General features: G+C 44.7%; 1 long non-coding RNA gene across 1 annotated transcript in view; it reads left to right on the forward strand.

The window, feature by feature from the left end:
- The first annotated feature begins 9,292 nt into the window (after positions 1 to 9,292).
- Positions 9,293 to 20,812, forward strand: part of LOC147652549 (uncharacterized) — a 30,454-nt gene continuing 18,934 nt past the window's right edge. The window contains exon 1 of the long non-coding RNA XR_015288551.1: positions 9,293 to 9,622. This is a non-coding gene — a long non-coding RNA (uncharacterized LOC147652549). The remainder of the gene's footprint in view (positions 9,623 to 20,812) is intronic.

The raw sequence follows: 20,812 nt of genomic DNA on the forward strand, positions 1-20,812 counted from the left end.
GCGGAGTTTATGAGATGTCAGAGCAGGAGTGAGGAGATGTTGGGAGTATCTGTGGTTTATACTAATCTCCATAAAAATTAAGTCAGTCTGATAAGTCAGAAAAGAACATGTTGAAGTCCTTGCCTCTTTTTTCATTTGCTCAAATAGAAAATCTCTCCTCATTCCTGCATGAAATTGTTTAAGTGTTTTCTGTGATGTGACATTTCTGCTCAAGTTGTAACAAAGGACATTCGTTAATAGCCAGTCTCTGTTGCTTTTGATACATACCGCTTGCAGGGGAACTATTCATTGATTTATTTAGGGTTTTTTTCTCTGAACAACAGGAGGAAGAATGGAAAATTTTCCCTTTCTCTCCCTCTCTCTGTTTTCAGCCACGATAATGGCAAACCCTGAGGTACCAGGAAACTCATTAAGACCCACTCAGCTAATATTTGTGTTTATTCTTTGACTTAGAGTGAAAGGCTTTCATTTAGAAATGATTTCATATAATGGTACTGAATCAAGAGAACTCTTCACTTCTGTCCTTTGCCAGAATGGTTTCTTTGTGCTGGGATGCTTTGGTTTGTACTTGGAAAAGCTGGGGTATATTGTCTCTCAGAGCAAAAGACTATAACATTTGTTGTGGTGAGAAAGTGAAAAGCAGCACTTTTTAGCTGATGGGGCCTTTAGCAGAAGAAGCTGTAGTACCTGTACATGTGTGTGTACATGTAATACAGTGGGTGTCTAAAAAAATAGCAGCACACAAAACAGGGCCCTGTTGGGTTGCTTATTAACAAGGCAATACTAAAAATGTGAGGATATTTCCTCTCTGTGTCCCTTGTCACACTGAACCTAGGTTGCCACATGCTTGTGTCTGCAAGCTTGGAGGCTGCCAGCCCCATTGAGACCTACTGAGTAGGGGAACAATGAATAAGAACTCAGAAATAGGAACTTGCTGCCTGTTCCTGCAAGTTGGAAGGATTTTCATAGTTACCTTAGTTGCATAAGACAAGTAGACCTGCACTGAGTTATGCCACTTCTTTCACTGTTAAGAAAGAACAACAGTGGCAAATTTTAATCACATTTATAAATTTCTGCTGGGTTTCTCCCACCACCCTGGGGCAGATGCTTTCTCACCAAAGGTGCTTTTTCCAATGAAGTGGGGAGTTTTGCTGCAGTTTGTTGTAGCTGTGGGAGTTTTTAACAACCTTGTGTAACCTGATGTGTTTCTGGGCACAAGAGCACTTTCTCTGTCACAGGAGCTGTACTTCAGGAAGCCTGAAGGGTCACCTACTTCAGGGTGTATGGATTTCTGCTATCACTCCATACACCTACCTTCTATGCCTAGATGAAGTACTGCCTAGCTAGATCGTGTCCACCAAATTATTCGATCTCCCTTCTTCTATTTTCTGCAGTTAGACAGGAAGTTATTTAGGTCAAGACCTCCTGTTTCCTATGCTTGCATAGAGTATCTTGAATATCTGCAGAGAAAATTACAGCCAAGAATATATACTAAATAAGAGACAAAATGCTTCCCCTCTCACACAGATTTGGATAGTATGGTTGTAAAATGAGATCCTGGAAACAGTTAATTCTGTTATAGGGAAAAACTGCCTTCACTTTTGTGTTGATCTCTTTCATACCTGAGGCTTAGGAATTATTTTTCCCTTCTTGCAAGAGTTATTGTAGACTGTCCTCTTCCACATGAAAAGGTGAAGTGGCTCCAGCCTCAGAGAGAAAGGCTGTGGAGCCATGGCCCTTTCCAGCTGTGCCCATGCACAGCAGGCTGTTCTGTCCTCTTTGCTCCAGTTGACAACCTTCCCCATTCTTCTTCTCCAGCATCTGCTGTCTGTTTTGATCAAACCAAGCCTGCCTCTTCCTTTTCCTTTAATTGTGCTGAAAAAAATGAAAAGCATTTGGCTGGGAAATGCTTCCTCAGAAAGTCAAAAATATGTTTCATAAGCAATACTGAGCTTTTGGCTTCCTACAGAAAGATCCTGGACAAGATCCATTTCTCTTCTCCTGTCTGTTCCCCTAGAGGTGACCTGAGGGTAAGGTGCTGCAAATGATTTATCCAAAAGGGAACCACTTCACTCTTCTCTCACCTAGTGGCTGGTTCACAAGAAGAATTTGAGAAAGGATCATTTTACACAGCACATGTCTAGCACCATGGGTCAGCACCACATTAGACAAATTCTCTTCTCCACTCTTTATACCTTCAAACAAATTTCATTTTAAGATTTTCTATAATCAGCACATTGCTGCCCAGTGAAGGGAGGTAATTAGAGTTGTCTCTTTAGGACATTTTAAGATTTCTTCACTGTCACTGGAACTGTGTCCATGTGAAGATCAAGGAAGGGTGTCTTGATGTCCAGTGTTAGTGTGTCCCAAGGGGTTTTGTTTTTAAAGTTGTTTTCTTCTGAGATTATGTTACTGGTGAACTGACACCATAATATTGATAATGTATTCCTGAATGAGTAGTTAGAATAATGAGATGAAGTTCTTGCCATCACAGTCACCCACTTCGCTCCAGTCCAGGCTCTCCATTGTCTTTCTTTGCCCCAGTGGATGTCACAGGATGCTTTTTGTTGGTGGGGACCTTGAAAGGTCATCTGAGCTGACCTCCCCCCTGAAGGTACAGCTGTCTTCACAGCTAGATCATCCATCAGGGCTGTGACCAGCTCAGCTGTGGGTCTCTCCAAGGGTGGAGGTGCAGGCTCCTGGGATACCCCTTTCCAGTGAGTGAACATTTTTCCAGGGCAATCAAAAGACACTTTGAACCCTTGGGATGGTTGGTAAGAGAATCTGGAGCACAGGTTATTTTTTCCTCTCTCCTTCCAGCTGTGGGCAGTGACATTGGAAAAAGCAGATGGACACAGTCTATTAATACATTTCTCTGTGGCTAATGTTGCTGCCAAAGAGATTGTAAAACCTCCTGGGACTCCACCTGGAGTGCTGCATCCAGGCACAGGAAAGACAGGAAAGTTGGAGGGTGGAGAGAGTAGGGTCAAGAAGATGATTCAAGGACTGGATCACCCCGCCTGTAAAGACAGGCTGAAAGAGCTGGGGTGGTTCACACTTGAGAAGAGAAGGCTCCAGAGAGACTTAATTGCAGCCTTCCAGTACCTAAAGTGGACTCAAGAAAGATGGGGACAGACTTTCTGCAGGGTGTGTACTGATAGGACAAGATGTAATGGTTTTAAACTAAAAGAGACTAAGTTTAGGTTAGATATATATAAGGAAAACTTTTTTTAACAATGAGGGTGGTGAAACACTGTCACAGGTTGCTCAGAGAGGTGCCACATCCTTGGAAACATTCAAGGCCAGGTTGGATAGGACTCTGAGCAACCTGATCTAGTTGAAGATGTCCCTGCTCATTGTAGTGGGGTTGGACTAGATGACCTTTAAAAGTCCCTTCCTACCAAAACTATTCTATGATTGTATGGTACTATGATACAGACAGAGATATTTTTCCTTATATGCAATCAAAATTTCCCTTTCAGCAGTTTGTCTTCCTTGTTTCTTATCTTCTTCCTACCTTGAGAAGAGGTTGGCTCTGTCTTGCCGTATGAGTTAGCTACAGTCAGCAGTGAGAAACTGAGGCTACAGCAGCCCAGCTTCCTTAGTCTTTTCTTGCACACCATGCATGGTAGCCTGCCAGTCTCCCCTCAGATGGATCTGCTTTAGCTCAAACACACAGCATCTGTGTGGTTTGGGATTCCTGATTTGGGAATAGCTGTTCACTGATATGGAAGCCCAGCTGGAGAAGGATGCAAATCTGTTCCTCTGGGTCTGTTTTCCTAACTTGCAATTGTAAGAGAGTACCTGTGACCCGTGAATATCTGTGCCAGTATTTGAAAATTTTTGCCTGGAGCACCTGAGATTTGTTCAAGGAACTGTGTTTGTCCTCAGTTATTTACAGGAAAAACAGATATTACCTCCCTCTGGAAGTGTGGTGTCAGGACAATAACAAGTTAACCGTGTTCCAGGGATGACACTGGGCTACATTATTTTTGACAGTGCTAGAAAGTGGATGACAGTTGAATATGAGTAAAATCTGCAGAGAAAATGTTAAAGAATAAACTTGCAATACTTTTCTCTGATCTTTGTGCTCCTGGACATTTTTGCCTGAAGAACTATTCTTCAGTGCTTGGATTACTGTCTAGAAAATGCTTCCATCACGTGCTGTCAGTGTAGCCACCCAGGCAATGGCAGCAATACCTGGCAGATGGTGAGATCCACTGAAAAAATGGGTTTCCACATGCAAGAGGCAATAAACAGAAGAGTGTGATGACTCACTGAAATGGAAACTAGCTGGAGAAGACAAACCAGGAGGAAAGGCTAACCTGCCTATGAACCGAGAGCTAAAGGAGAAGCACCAGAGCAGGATGGCTTAGAGAGAAAGCACACACCTGCACAGCCAGAATGAGCAAGGGCCCTCTGTCTTCCCTGTTGTAATCAAGTGGTTTGAGAAACTCCAGACTGTGTGTTGGGCTTCAGCCACCCTCCACAGCCAGTGCAATGGTAGTTAGGGACAGGAGTGAGGCAGGAGGAGACGGAGGGAAGGAGAGCTCTGCCTGCCCTGGCAGACAGCAGTGCTCCCAGAAGGCAGGCAGAGCCCCTGTTGCTAAAAACAAGTCAAAGGAGGAGAAGGAAATTCCCCAAGGGCTGTTCCAATCCACTGGTGACCCTCTGATATGATATGATATCATGACTTGATAGCCATGCTAGGTAAGGTGTACCTTGCCAGAACTGTAATAGGGAAAAGAATCATAGAATCATCATCACAGAATCATAGAATGGTTTGGGTGGGGAGGGGACCTTGAAGATCATCTAGTTCCTACCCCCCTGCCATGGGCTGGGAGACCTTCAACAGACCAGCTTACTTAGAGCCCCATCCAGTCTGGCCTTCAAAAGTAGAAATGAATGAAAGTTTCTGTATGGTTTATGAAACAGTCAAAATGAAAACCAAGCACATATTTCCGTTTGTGCCATCCTGTGTCTCTTCACCCTCACCAACACTGCTTATCAAAAGAAGGTTACTTGCCTTTCCCTGTAATATAACCTTGGGGATGTATTTTGCCTTGAATTAGGTGACATAATGAAGGAATCATCCCACTAGCACAGCCTATTTCCCTTCATGCATCTGAGGATTTCCTGCTGGCTGGGGTTGCATTTCCCTGTTTTGTTTGTTCTGTATAAATGTGCAGTTTTATGGCATAGGGTTATTTCAGGCAGAACAAGACATCTCTGCAGGACAGCATTTGTAGCTGTCATTCAGGAGAGCCTTTGTGGGCCTTCATTAGGGCTCATAAAGTACTGTAAAGCTACATGTCACTAAACACACATTATCAGTAATGCTGCTTCTGGATCTTCCCCTCCCTTCCCCAGATTGTTCTCTGCCTTCTGCACACAGGTTTTATATAAACTGCATTTCCATCTGTTTGGCTTTGTGGACATGTGTCAGATTCCCTTTTCCATGCTGAGTTACAGTAGCTCTCCACTTAGCCCATACACACATCCTACCTCTTTGTTCTCCCTTAGTAAGCCAAAAATAAAAGAGGCTTCTGATCCATTGACACACCCTCAAAATATTTTAAATGTTTTCATTGAAACAAACCCCTGCAATTTCCAAACATTTTCTGCAAATCCAAAAATGCCTCCACAAATATTACTTCACCTACATAGAAATGCTATGACAACATCAAATAAGAATAGATTTGATCTTTCCCAGACCAGGAAAGTGAGTGATGGCCCATTTGGCTTCTTTCTTTCTTCTACAATTTGCAGGCAAAGGAGACAGAAGGGCCTGGAGATGCTGTTTGCTCATTCTGAGATGTGTTTATTCACTTTTAGTTGATAGATAATTAAGTTAGCTCTGTTTCTGTTTCTTCCCTGGGAACTGCCCTGGGAGGTGCTGAGAAAGCTCATATGTTTCAGAGATACAGACAGCCCTGCTAGAAAGAAATTTATCTCCCAGCAAGACTATTCAAGTCAAACAAAAATTACCATGCAGACTGGACAAACTCCACTGACTGATATACCTACGAGCAGTCAAAACCAGAGCACTGTGCTTTGGGAGAGCAGCACCAAACCCTGGTGCCACAGAGGTGAAAGAAGCACAGCTCCATCCATGCTGTGACTCAGTTCTGGTGGCACAAGATCCACTTGGTTGTCTCCCTGTAGGCTAGGAAGTGGCCTGATGCCATAAAAACCCCTTCCAGTACTTCCCAGTGTCTTCCAAACAGGCACAGGGTGCACTGGTGGGTATGATGTCAGTAGACACTATTGCAAGATACATGTGCTTTTCTAAGAGTCACCTTCCCCTACTGCTGTGCTGAGAGGGCTGTGAGGATGACACAGCTGTCTACCCCTTTCCTTCTCTCCCACAAATATTCTTTATTTAAAACATCTCCCACATATACATTTATTTTAACAATTCTTGTATTAGCAATCACGTGTTTACACTGCACTCCTGTTTTACTGGAAGTTGAAGAAATGTTAACCATTGCTTCTACCACCAGCTTGTGGAGGGGTGAGTTCTAATACAGGTTTTTACAATGTTTTTCCTCCCTGGGGAGAACTGCACAACTCTCCTCACCTGCCCCAGGCTCTCACACAGAAACCAGGTGTTGGCCAGCTGACAGTAAGCGGGAGAAATCTCAGCACAGAGTGACACTGAGCACAAGCCCCACACAAACAGGAACTCAGTGCTGAGCGTAACCACTGTGACACCAAAGGAGGAGAGTGGCAGATAAACTGTTGTGTGTCTCCCTCCAACAATTCATCCAGAATTATATCACCTTCCAAATCTGATCCAAAGAAAGCACATTGCTGATAGCAGGATATTAGTTCTGTGGATATGCACATTATGAGCTGGCCATATGTGGTGTGAAACCACCTGCCATTTCTTGCTCTGGGAATGAGATCATTAAAAAAGGGGTGGAGGGAGAGGAAAAGAGTATTTCCTGCAAACAGAGCATGCCTTTCTAAGCATACCAGATGCATATATCCTGCAAAGAGTCTACAACAGACACCTAACTAAGCCTCCTAACATGAGGTTAAAGAACACAAAGTCCAGCTTTCCCCACTTTTAGGATCAAAGAGGCAGGGAGGGTTTCTCTGCTCACTCCCTTACAAATAGTTTCACAGTCATGTCACTGGGAGAGCCACAGCCATGTGAATGAAGAAGCATGCTGAGGAAAAATGAGGGATGTGGTCATTGCTGAGATTATCAGATAACAAGGCTACTGAAGCCTTTTTCATATCCCCTGCCTATGTCATCCCTTCTCTCAGTGCTCCAGTTTGTGTTGACAGTGACCAGGTGTTTTTGATAATAAACCCAGTAGATTTTTCTGTATTATTTGGCATTAAAGAGTGGGCAGCAGCAGCAGCCTTCCTGGGAGGATGCTCTGCCCCTATAACATCCCCCCAGATAGTGGGCAGGACCACCCTGAGCAAAAGGATCCCCTTGTCCCAAACAGAGCCTTTATTTGTTCCTCACTGCCATTCCTGCTCCAGTCTTGCATCCCATTGCTGTGGGTGCTCAGAACAAACCTGGGCACTTGCTCCAGTCACCAGGACTGCCTGTGTCTCTTCCAGCTGATTTATTTTTGCTTCCTTTATCCCTGCCAAGAGGAGGGAGCCTGTGGTGCTTTTGAGCTGTGCTCCAAGAAGCTGCTGAACACCAGGCATCTGGTCTCTTGGGGCTGCCTTGGGAAGGCATTTCTCAGGGCTACAGGCAGCATGGCTCAGGCAGGCACCTCCAGGCACCTCACCCTGCTCCAGAGCATGGAGTCACTTGTGGCAAAGGAATCACTCCTGCAGCCTCTGCAGGGAAGCAACTCAGCCTTGGCTGCCCGTGCCATCACTGCCACTGCTCCAATGTACTTTATGTCTCATTGAAGGGCTAAAGGATGGTGTTTAGCTACTTCCTTCCTTGTTCACAAACACCTGTCCTCTGGTGCCTGGCATCTAGCTGTGCTTTGCTGATCCCGTAGAAGCAAGATGATAGCCTCTATTCAGCTTCCAAAGCATCATACAAGGGATAAGTGTGCTCTGTCCTGTTAGTTAATTGATGGCAGCGAGAGCTTATGCACTCCCATTCTTCTGAGTTTGCAGTGTGGGCCCCTTTGAGGCAGCTTCAGACAGCCTCCAGGTCTTTATCACCCACACACATCTGTCTCACAAGCCTGCTTTGCAATGGACAAACTAAAGGACAGACTGGAAGCCACCACCACAATGTTCTGCCTGACTGAGAGCAGCTTACTTGTCACCACAGAACAAGAGCTGAGCTTTTCCAGTCTGAGTCAAGTGACAACACTTTGTGCATGTCATCAAAGGCGTGCTGGAGATCTGCAAACCTGTACCTGCATGATATGGTCTGCAGCTCTAAGGATGCTGGTACTGTGTCCAGATTCCTGCTTCCCGTGTTGCAGTCACTGCTGCAAAACAAGCCTGGTACAAGCTGGGAGAGCTGGGGGCTGTGCTGGATTGTGCAGGAGCTGGCTGGTGAGAAAGGGTGGTGAGCAAAGTGGGTTTTTCCACTGCCAGCCTACATGGAAAATATTTAAAACAGAGAAAGAAAACCCCAAACCACAAACCAGACTGAAAGGAAACAACATGCCCAACAGGGTGGGCTGTTTTGTTTTTGTTTTTTTTATAGAAATTGAAACTGCACAAATTTAAGAAGGTTGTGCTCTACACATTTTTTCAGTGTAAACTGGCTACGTCAGCTAACAATTCCTTGTGTGTGACTTGTCACATTTTCCTGCCTTTCCCTTTACGCTGAACAATGCCACTTCCAATTGCTGATAACCACATCTCAGCCATGTGAAGAAAAATGGCATACTTTATTTTCAGTAGGTTTGTATTTCTTGCATATTTGATGGATCCCAGTTTCTTTCCTGTTCTAGGGGGAAATATTTTGTTTAAATATTGGCAGTATGAAATAATCCATTGTGTGGTAGAGGAGATTGCCTCCCAACTGCATTTAGATGATTCTATAATGTGCAAGCAAAAGCCTCACCCTGTCATAATCTGCTTCACCAATCCTGTGCCTATAGGCTGCAGGAATGAAGAAACGTAAATATTTGGAGGATGTGGATACAGAACCTTGGGCTAGAGGTGTGGTTTTCCCAAGGGATTTCCTTCTACATCTTCCCTGTCCGAGAGCAGGAAGCATTCTATCTCTGGCCACGTTCACACCCCTCTGGCTCACCCAGATCCACTCACCTTCCCAGGGAAGGGCGGCTCACAGGGCTCCTTATGGAAGTGGCAGCAGAGCCCAGGGGTGCTGGACAGCTGTGCCCTTGGCTTTTCTCCACAGTTTGGGCCGAGCTTGGCCACTGCCCGTGGCCACACGGGGCCCACACAGCCCTGAGGCCTGCCCTGCCCCGCGGCCCCGCGGCCCGCGGCCCTCAGCAGTGCCAATCCCTGCAAAACTCAGGCTTCACCCCCGCTCCTGTGCCGTGCCTGCCTCTCAGAGCGAGCAGAAACAGCCTGTGGGATGGGCTTTTCCCCAAACACCGAACTTGCATGGCTGTGTTTGCGTCAGCTGCTGCCCCTTGGCGAGGCCACCCAGAGCACTTCTCCAGAGAGCACAATTTCAGTCCATCGTGGATATACTCAGCTTCACTCTCAGGTGAACAGGGGTCCCCAGGGGATCACTGGGGGCTGGTTGGAAAGGAAAGCAAGAAGGCAGCATTCCCCCTGCAGGCTGGGCTGGACACCCTCCCTCTTTTCCAGCTGAGCCAATCTTTCCGTGCTGAGGAGGCCCTGCCATGTGTCACTTTCCCAGGTTTGGCCATCACCTCTCCAAAGAGCAGAGCCCTCCTCCAGGATGCTGAGGAGGGCTGTACTGCTCCAGTGGTGCCTGACAGCCTTACTAAGGAGCCAGCAGTGCTGGCAGATCTGAGGGAAGCTGATTATGCTCTTATTTATTTAGATAAATGTAAAGTAGGCTTGCAGCTGGGGAGAAATGGATGCTGCCTACTGCACAGGCAGCATCTCTTGCCTCTGATTTAAGCAAAGCCCCTAAGGACTGAAGGGATAAATATATTTCTTTGACCTAACTCTTCCTCCAAGAACATCATGACAAGTGGGTGGTGATTTGGCCATGACTTATCGTGGGACATTTGTGCACAGGACTTGGATACATCTACCAATAAACTGAGCTGGTTCATCATCATTTTGACCTTAGGACTTTCCTAACCAGTTGCCTTATTAATAGACTCTATAACAGGTAGAAAACCCTGTGCAGTTAGACAGCAGTGTTTTTAAAAATTGCTTGTCTAATCAGACCCAAATGATGTCATGGCAATAGCAGCAGCAATCCTGGACATGGATTCAGACCTGAAATATTAAATCCCTTTGATGCTCGCGGTTCAGCAGTCAGTGAATAAATGTTTGTGCCCAGAGCAATGGAAAGGGACAGGGCTGTGATTCATCATGTCAGCACAGAAGTCTCTGGGAAGCACCATTTGGGCTCCTTATCCCCCCACCCAAATCTTTCTGGTCTAAGTACTGACACTGTCAACACAGTTTAAGTTCAAAATGCTTCTGTGCTTCTTTTCATGAAAGTAAGGGGCCACATGTGCTACAGGCTGGCAGGCAGCACATAAAAGGCAACCTGGGAAGGAAAGGGTGAAGGAGAGGAATTGTGGCAGGCTCTGTGGATGTAGCAGAGACTTCTTGGGCAGCTCTGTCTCCTGCCAATGTCTTGCAGCAGGTGAGAGTACAAAAGAAGCTGAAGGAAGAACATAAACAGGTGAGTCAGTAGGCACACGGACCCTTGGACACAAAGATAGTCAAAGCACAGTGTGCTTAACCATGTCTCTCTCCTCTTGCTCTCTCAGCCTGTGTCTCTGACTCAACAGTACAGCATTACTGGAGAGTATTTTTCTCCTGTACTGTTAAACACCTGCTGTGGATTGTTTGATCCACATCTTCTATGGGTTACTGGAAGAGGCCTGATTAGCACAGGAGCAAATAGGCAACTATTCACAGTAGGACATTCTCAAGCAAATTGATGTGTTGACATGACATTCACTGAGGAATTGCTCAGGACCCTCAGGAGAGGAACCAAAACCCGATAAGATTTACCATGAAAATGCAAGGACCTTGTACAGCTTTGTGCATGGTAAGGTCATGTGCAGTGACTACATGTGTCTTCACCAGCCTGGTTAGTAGTTTAGCTTCAAGATGTTACCTGTTACTAATAGAGAGGGTTCTCTTACATTATGGCTTGATGTAATTTTGATAACTGGGAACCAGGGGTACTCTGACTCTCAAAGACAGTCTGAATCAGACAGCTTGATCTGTTCTTCTCCTTCTTACCTCCTTTACTTCTGGATCCTCAGATTTCACCTAGACAAGTGTCAAGTCTTTTCTGTGGACATAGGGTGTCAGGAAAGTAAATTATCAGTTTTCTCATCTTTCACCACAGACTGACAATGCTGTCTGTGTGTCATCCTGGGGGGTGGAGATATGTGGAACAACAGGAGATTACCTCCTATCATGTGTATGAAGTCATGAACAAAAATGTGAGGCTTTTTTTCTAAATGAAAAGTTCCTCCAGAAAGGGAAATGCTGGCAAATGGATTTGTTTCTAGCATGGCAAGTCGGACATGTCCAAACTCTGATCTTGGAGTGAATGAATATATGTCAGAACAGGATGTGTGATGTGCCAGGTTTACAGGTCATGAATTGTGGCTGTAGGGTTCCTGTGAGCTAAATTCCCCAGGTGAGGCTATGAATATGAATGAGTCAGTCTCTGAAGCCCTGAAAAAAGTTGAAGGTGACCTTGCAGGAACAAAGGACGCAGTGTACTGACTGCCATTCTGGAGTCTGCTGTTTCGGTACTCCCAGCTTAGTTTAAAGCACAGACTGCCAGAAAGCTGGCAAGAACTTCTCACATAGCACTTCCCAGAGTCACTTGTAGACTCAGAAGAAGTGAAATAAAAATGATTAGATCTGCTGTCTGCCCTGTTGAGGATCAAAGTCCAACCATGTTCCAACAAGCTTTTCTAATTTTCACAGTTCTGCAGTATCAGAGATGTTTTTCTAAAGCAAACTTCTGAACTGTGCCCAGTGCAACCCTGATGTGCAAAGTGGATGAAGTAAATGCATATTACATTTCATTCTGTTTGTAATTAACATGACATTTTATGGTGAGTGAAACTAATTGTCTCCAAAGATATTAGATATGGGAAACATAGTTGACAATTTAATGTGGTAGGACATAAAATTGGTGCATTAGAGCAGGCAAGAGAGGTTTTGATGAACTGATGTCCTTATCCAGTCTGGCAACAGCTAGGACATGTAACCATATAAACAAATACCTTGCTCTTGTGGGCAGATGCTCCCTTCTGAGGACACAATTTGCCACTGACAATATTATACAACTAGGCAGAGATGCTACATGCCAGGGATTTGCAGCCAAATTGTGCTACCTAGAGCTAGCTGCACATATTTTTGCCCTTTCTCACTTGTTTCACAAACCAATACAGTCATTCATTACCTGAATTATTACCTGAATTACCTGTATCTCCCCTCTACACCAGTGCAGGCTGCTCCTGCTCTAATTCATCCTGTACTGCAGTGTTAAATGTATTGAAATGGTGAATCTCAATGTCCCACTTATGACTTCTTCCAGTACAGCAAGCAATACTGAGAAGTTGTTTAAGATCCACCAGACACTCTATATTTAGATCTTTTTAAATTATTATTAAGATCTGTGACAGAAGAACAAATTGTGTCGTTCACATAAATAAGGGAACGTCCCACAAAGGGAGTTCTTTGAACAATGGAGATACGATGAGTGCTATAATTATATAAACTGCAAACAATCAAATCACAACATATCATTAAAAAAAACAATCAGGGCTAAATGACAAAGAGCTGTGTACAGGTGCATATACCTCAGCATCTACTGAGCACATCTTTGCCAGAGTTGTTTGAGGTATTGAATTCCTGCCTCACACAGCTTGCACCAAATATGTTACATTGACCTCAGATCCCATAAATTGACATTTACAGGGTCTGTCCAGCATGAAGATCAACACAAGATAATCATGCAGAGATTTATCCTCCTTCTTAGTTGGATTTTACTGGCTGATAGGAACTTAGAACAAACATGGTGTTGCTGTTATTTGGGCCCAATTATATAATTTCAGTTAAATTATAATTTCAAACTGGTGTTTGAAACACTGGAGTAGGTGTTGTGTGCTGTCTCCACACCTTGGCCATATATTTTAGTTATGCCAGATAACTCTGGCAAGTTCTTTTTAAGAACTTTCTCTACCTAACAGCCCCAAACCCATGTCACCTTGTCTATATCAGGCATTGGGATGTCCATTGTCTCCTCATATATATTTGTTTCCAAAGTAAACTGATAAATTATAAGTAGGGAACAGAAGCTCCCATCCATTTAGAGATACTAAATTTGATGCTACCCATCTGTTTGCTCAGAAGAAGCAGGTTTCATGGATTATTTGCAGCCCATGAGGAGATAGGATTTGCTGAGGCCTGGGACAGGAATTATTTTTACCTGAAAATTGCAGAACTGTGACAGGCAGAGTACCATGAGCAGAGCAGAGGATTAAGCAGTTCATTTATCAGGACCAGGGATTGCAGGAAATCCCCAGGTTATGAATATATTCAGCAGAAAGCTTGATGGAATATGTTTAGGGGATATTTCATGCTGCACAACCAGCATTTTAGGTGGGGGCAAGTAAGTAGGAAAAGCTTGGCACAGGAATAGGACTCAGCTTTGGGAAGCTACTGGTATAAAATGTTTTATTCTGAAGCTTTTTGAGTTGGAGTAACTAGCTACAAAACTGAGGAGCCTTGCAATGAGACCACAGTCATAGGAGTCTAAATATATTAACTGCCCTATCAGGCCTTTCATTACAGTAAGGGCAATTTTTTTGTTTTTTTTGGTGTGAGTTTGTTTCTGTTTTTGTTTTCTTTTTTCCTTTGGTTTGGTTTGGGTTTTTTTTGTTCAAGACCTGCCTATTGCTAAGGGTGACTCGGGGGATTGGCGAGCTATCATATTTCCTTTCTGCTGGGAGCAATAGGCTGAAAGGGGGCTAATGCTCCTCTGCCACTGCTCAGTGCTCTCATGCAAGACCAGAGATCCCCAGGGGCCTGCAGGCTGCTCTCCCACTAATCAGCGAGACCGTTTTCTGAGGCATAAATCCCACGGCAAGGTCATCATAAAGCATCTCTAGATTGTAAAGTAGCCAGTTTCCAGTACTGAGGATGATGAATTTTGCATTCATGGTCGGCCTCATAGGACCTCAGGGTACTCTCTGGGCTGGCTACTCCTGTAGAAAATCTCTGGGGCTTGAATGCATGCTTCATACATATGTACAAAGATAACAGCTGCTTTTCCCAGGCATTTTTTCTCTCCTTTGTCTATGTAAAATTATCTGTCTTCCTGAAGAACTGCAACAAGGAAGAAAATGGCAAATTTAAGTTTCCTTCACATTTTTTTAACCCCAGCATAATATAACTTCCACCAGTGCCTGCTGTGCACTTGTGATTCTCCTTAATGTGCATCCTCTGAGTCATGTTAGTTGTTTTGGGATGAATAGACGAGAATACAGAATTCATACTTATGTGGCCAGGAAATGGGAGAAAAATCAGTTTTATCTCTAGTTCTCAGCTTTTTCTCTGCTCCCTACACAACCAGGAAGGGCTGTCATTTAGACCACATGTTGAGGCTCATGGGGTGTGGATGCTGCTCAGATACAGACAACAGGGAGAGGCAGAGATAACAGCAGTGAGAGAAAAGCCAGCCCAGTAATGGCCTCAAAAAGAGTAGATTTATTTGCAGCGTTAGTGTAACACCAGTGGGGAAGATAACTTTTTCTGCAGTTCTTAAATCTGTTCACCTTCTGCCTTGGAAGAAACACCTCAAAGCAGAGGATATGTCCTACCTTCTCTCACAAACCCAGACAGAAATTCCTGTTCTGGTTTGACAAGGCAGGATGTGTCCCTGCTTTGCAAGCAGGGCCATTAAGAGTTGGATTGCTGGCCACCAAACTGTCTTTACCTGGGTTAACAGATGGGGCTCTGAGAATCATTTATTGCTGTTATTTATTCTGAGCTAAATCTGAATGGACCATCTTTACATAAAAACAAAACTTTGTACTTTGTCCTCTCAACTGCTGCTCTTTAGCATTAAGCCAGGCAATAACATTGCAGTGAGTAGATCTCAGTCATGCTTTAACTTTGCAAAATCAACAAATCTACAAGGGCCAGGGCTGGCAGCAGACCCAAGGTTTCCCAATATGTGGGTCCATTTTGCCATTTCCTGCCATTTGGAAAACCTTTTAGCTTTTTCCCTGGTTACAGATATCTCACAGATTTGGGTTCTGGCTCCAGCAAACTGTTCCCTTCTCCCAGCTCCTGTTGGAAGTGAAGGTTTCCTCAGCAGCAGCCAGCACAAGAGCTTGTTTTATAATCCAGCATTAACTGCAGCAGTCACGGTGCTGTGCAAGAAGACAACCAGCCTGGAGCAGCTCATGTCTCTTAAATTAACTTGCCTCCTGGCTCTGCTCCTTGCTTGCTTGGTCTCTGTGCTTTGCTTTCTGTGTTTTTGTATTCCTGTCCCCAGTCCAAGATACTCTTTCTTGTCAATCTGTATGTTTTGGTTTCGATTCAGCATTAGGCACGCTCTGTTTGTCACTGGGGAAGCCTCTGCAGGATGGGTTGCTTCATTTTAGAGAAGTCTCCTGGGAGACAGAGATGAGATTTTTTTGCTTTCAATATCAAAACTAGCACCACTTGTGCTTTAATTATGTGAAAGCAACCTGGTGAAGAATTTGATGCTGCTAGATCACAGTTGAAGGCTGCCAGTTCGGGGCAGGCTCCCATACCAGGCAGAGAAATCAGTTCTTCTCAGGTATTTGCCTTTTCTCACCTTTCTCAGTGAGCTCAGAGTGCAGTTGTGAACTGTATATATTAAATTCATGTATATGATAGAGTCATATATATAGATATATATACATATATATTTGACAGTGAACTAACACAAGAGTTATCAGCCAAAAGAACATGAATATCTAGACACAGGTGGTACTAAACACATTAAAATTCTGATTTATGGAAGACAGGTTTGGGGCACTGGGTTGTCTAAATTTAAATTTTATTTAAATTTTATTTAAAGTTTTTTACAACTTTTGAATTCATCTCCTTGATAGTGGATAGAAAGCTGCAAACAGCCCTTGAAGAGTGCCTTTCTTTACTTCTCTCTCCACAGCATCCACAGCAGATCACCAGGACATCCCCTACAGGAGCATGGGCTTTGGGCCAGATGTTGCTCTCAGCTTGGGCCTCTCAGCTAGAGGCTTCTGAATACCAGTAATGTTCCTACACAAATTTCTTTTTTACTCCTTTTCTGCTTCACAGTGACACAAGGAAGAGGGTGATGACATAAATAATGAATGAAATAAAAGTAGGTCTCCCCAAAACATCCCAAATAATTCTGCAAGAACATCCCAGAAAAGTACGGAGACAACAATCAATGAAGGATGTAAATAGTTTTCCTCAGGGAAGGCCCAGCCTGGACAAGGATGGCATACAGAATGTCTGCAGAGGGTTCTGTGCTAGCCCTGTGCTAAGCCAAGGTTAGCATGGGCTGGCAACTGGTATCTCTTGGCCTGACCCATGTTAGCCTTTCTCTGACACGTATCAGGGACACTTTTCAGCTCCCCAGGCACCTGGGCTATATTTACACAGCTGCATTTTGCCTCCTGAATGGGCTTGTTTGGAGAAAATCTTGTTTTATAAACACCCCATGGATTGCAAATGCCTGCAGAGAGCAGCTTGCCCGGTACCCTGGCAGCTTTGGCTGTACCTGCAGCAGAGCCCAAAGCTCCTGGCAAGGCTTCCTGCAGTATGCAGGCAGATGAGACCAGCGGGTGCTGAAACCACCACACTGCCTGATGACACTGTGCAGTGTCACCACAGCAGGAAATTATAGACCCTGTCACTTATTCAGAATTTTTAAAAGGATTAAATTTTTGCACTGATGGGATTTGCATGTGAAATGATACTCACTAGGAAATAATTATGAGATAAGGCCATCATTGTGCTTCAAGGCAAGGCTGATTTCCATCTGCATCAGAAATCACTGCCTTCCCACTCTTGAAAACCCACTCTGATGGTTAAGGTGGTGCTTTTGTCCCTGGTCATTGAGTCAGAGACAGGCATCCTGATCCAGTAAGACATTTGGCCTGTCTTTAAATAGAAGACATACAATGTGAGGGACCAGTACTTTCCTCTAGTTCGGGGGTGAGTACAATGTTAGGTAGTGTTGCATGGTCTCCAGGTTCCCATGTGTGGAAGGACATGTATCCCCCTACCATAGACAGTTGGTGCACAAAGAGATAACCCAGGCTGGAAAGCCCCGCAGGGGGTCATCTCTGGTGCCAAAAGGCCTCAGCTAAGAATCAACATGTAAGTCTGGAGAGCAGATGCGGGAAGAGATAAAAAAAAATATTATAGACTAAGAGACACTGTTTTACAAACGATAAAAGACACACGAGTTATCACAGAGGTAAAAGCCTTCTACACACACACCCTGAAACTGTGGGAAACCTCTCCCTGGAGTTTGGATGCAAATCCATGGTTACTGCCCTGAGGATTGAGGGAAGGGATCTTGATGTGTGCTCCACCAACAATTAGATGAAAAGATACATTGAATCCTCAATTATATTATTTCTTCACTAGCTGTAACATTAATAGGGGTACCTTTAACACCATGTTATATATACCTACTAGTAGTCTCTTTCTGTCCTTACTCCTGTGCAGTATTAGTTTAAGTCTTATGTCTGTTAGCTTTGTGTCTATTAAATAAATAATTCATTCTATAACAGACTGAATCAGCCATTATTAATGAACTTGTGAACGAAAGTAGGTTTTGGGGTACTGGCCACCTCAGCTGCTGCCTGCAGTCAGAGGCCTGGGAAAAAGGCAAGAACCTATCTAAACCACCACATCCATTCGTAGCACCATGCCTGCAGCCGGGATCAGCTGGGATTGGGTTGGTGCAACCTGGCAAAGCAGTGTCTTGCCTTCAGCTTTCCTCTCCACAGGAGCACCTCAGCTGTGCTTGGGCACTCTGCAGAGCTCAGGGGTTCTCACCAGTCTCATCTTTCATTACTTGCTTCTGTCCAGGTACTTCTGTGATGGGCTTGTGTATCAGCAGGGCCTTTGCTTGGGGACAGGGAGCCAGGGAGCCTGTGCAGTCTTCCCAGACACACAGAGAGCGTGCTCTGGAGACAGGAGTGAGCCACAGACCCCATGGCTGTGCCAGTAAAGCCTAGCCTGCTAGAACCTGGCTTTTTCTCTACCCCATCATGAAAACTTTCAGGAGGGGTTGTACAACATAAAATTTCTTCTATTACAGAACACCCAAGTTTTGTCATTTTTTTCCAGCAAGCAGAACAAAAAAGAAAGGGTAAGAAGAACATAACCCTGGCTGTGAGTATATTTAGAGGTGGCAAAGAGCTTCTCTGCAAGATGTGGACATGGAAACATTACTCAGCCTGCTGGGAAGAGCACTTCAGCATTGTTACCTTGTTTGCACACTGAGCTCCTGGCAGGGTTTTTAGGACAGGGATTTAAAGAAAACAAGAAAACCTCATAGTGTCTCAGCCAAAGTGTAACAACAGCTTTAATAGACCAGTGGAAATTGTTTTGATCTAGCTGGTTTCCTGTAAACCCAGAAGATCTGGAGATTTTTCTGAAAATAATTGCTTGGAAGCAAAGGAGTATTTATATATGTGTATCTATGTACCTATCTAGGGGAGCTTGGAGAACTAGTGTGCATACAGGTGCACCACCCCTCCACAGTGGCACATGTACACAGGTATGAGAAGCCTCAGGTGACTCACAGACACCTTGGCTGGCTCTGCATCCCAGCCCTGCACCTCACAGTCTGGTTTCACCAGGGAGAGAGCTGTCACAGCTCACTCTGGCTATTGAAAGGGCTCATAATGCTTTTTACAAGCTGACATTGTTTGCAAAACTCCAAGAAAGGCTCTGCAGAAACAGTAATAGCTAGGAAATTAGAAAGGAGACATACTTACATCCTCCTGCAAGGGAAATGGCATAAAAATACATGTAAAGGTAATATTGCCATAGTTCATTGCCATATCAGTGAGATATTGATACCTGAACTGTCACAGCAGTGTGATTAAGAATCACTTTGTCTCCTACAGCTGGCAAAAATGTATTAGCAAAGGAAACACACAGGTAATGTCATTATGCAGCAAAGTAATTAAATAACACCCTTCAAGAGCAGAGCAGAGCCTCTTGGCATGCAGACTCCTGCTCCAAGCCACCATCTCCTCCCGAGCAGCAGGAACCTGCAGGCTCTGCTTTCCCTTGGGAAATTCCTGGCACTTGGGAGCTTTCACGTTCCCTCCAGAGGGCAACCAGGAGAGGCAAGGCCCCCTCTCCACAGCCTGACTCCCCTGTTTCAGAGGGCAGAGACATTGGAATGCAGCAAGCCAGGCCCTCGGGATCCGCTTTAGCAAATGCATTCACACTTCTGGCACTGAGGTGCCACCAGGGACTTTGCAATGCCCACCCTGGGGCAGAGCCAGCCGCTGAGAATGACTGATCTCTTGCCTGTCCTCGCTAATGATGGAAATGATAGGCAGCTCAATGACCGAATTAATTAGCATTCCCACTTTGATCCCCTTTAGGATCAGAGTCCTGGATGTCTTGGGAAGACATGGCTTTTACCTGCACCTCTTAGTGATGTGCCTTTCCTTTCCTTTCAGACTCCAGTATCACGCTGGAAGAATAATAAAATCCTCATGCTTCTCCCTGGCAGAGGGCTATTGCCTGCCTCTCTCTTGATTCCCAAGATAGCAGCTACCAATGGCTCCCCGGAACAAAGATCTCCACATGTGCGTGCAACAAGCTCTCAAAACAGCACAGATGACGGGGACATGGGACCAAAGAAACAAAACCTTTTTAGTTCCCCTTGTGTGTTTGCAGATGATTGAAAAAACAGACTCAAAAGAATGCCCAATTCAGCAAAACTTTGAATGGCATGGAATGAGCAATTCCTGGCACAGGCTGTGAATTCCAGGTCTGATTCATGCAAACTTGGGTAACACTGTGCAGTAAGAGTTAGGGAAGGCAAGAGAACATCACACTGGACAGTGAGCTGAACAGCAGGGCTGGTTTGTTCAGGTGCTTCACCTCTGCTTTACAGAAACATCAGCTCAGAAGTGCTGCCTAAATGTGGGTGGTGCCTGCCCTGCTTTTCCATTGCAGATCTGATCTGTGCCTTTTCCACAAGGTGCAATTTAGGTAAAAAATGTTTCCATTTTTTGTGCCAGTGGCAATATGAGAAGCAAAGCAATATGGAATGTGGTCCAAATAATTCATTTAGTAAAAATAATAATAATAATAAAAAAGTGTATAGTTTCTTGTTTGAAGCAGACCCATTACCATGACAATGCAGTGAGAGAGGCAGAGGGGTAGAACAGTCCTACTATGCAAAGAGGATCTCTCTCCTGGAGGAGCTTCCCAGCCAGTGATGGAGCCTGCAGATGTGGCTCCCAGCAGGGTGGTTTGGACCATGGTGCCAGCACCCCTGCTCCTCTCTCTGACACCTCCTTTTGATGAGCCTAAGCTGCAAGGATTGGATCCCTGATCTGCCAAGGGGTGACTGGCAGGGTTTGTGTGGTCAATCTTGTGGTCATCAAGATGGTCACATTTTTCTCCAAGCATATTGTTCCTGCTCAGAGATAATCAGAACAAGGCCAGGCAAAATTTGCATTCCTCTTAATAAGAGGAAAAGACT

Source organism: Cyanistes caeruleus, chromosome 6 (genome assembly GCF_971803275.1).
Source record: "Cyanistes caeruleus chromosome 6, bCyaCae1.hap1.1, whole genome shotgun sequence".
NCBI lineage: Eukaryota > Metazoa > Chordata > Aves > Passeriformes > Paridae > Cyanistes > Cyanistes caeruleus.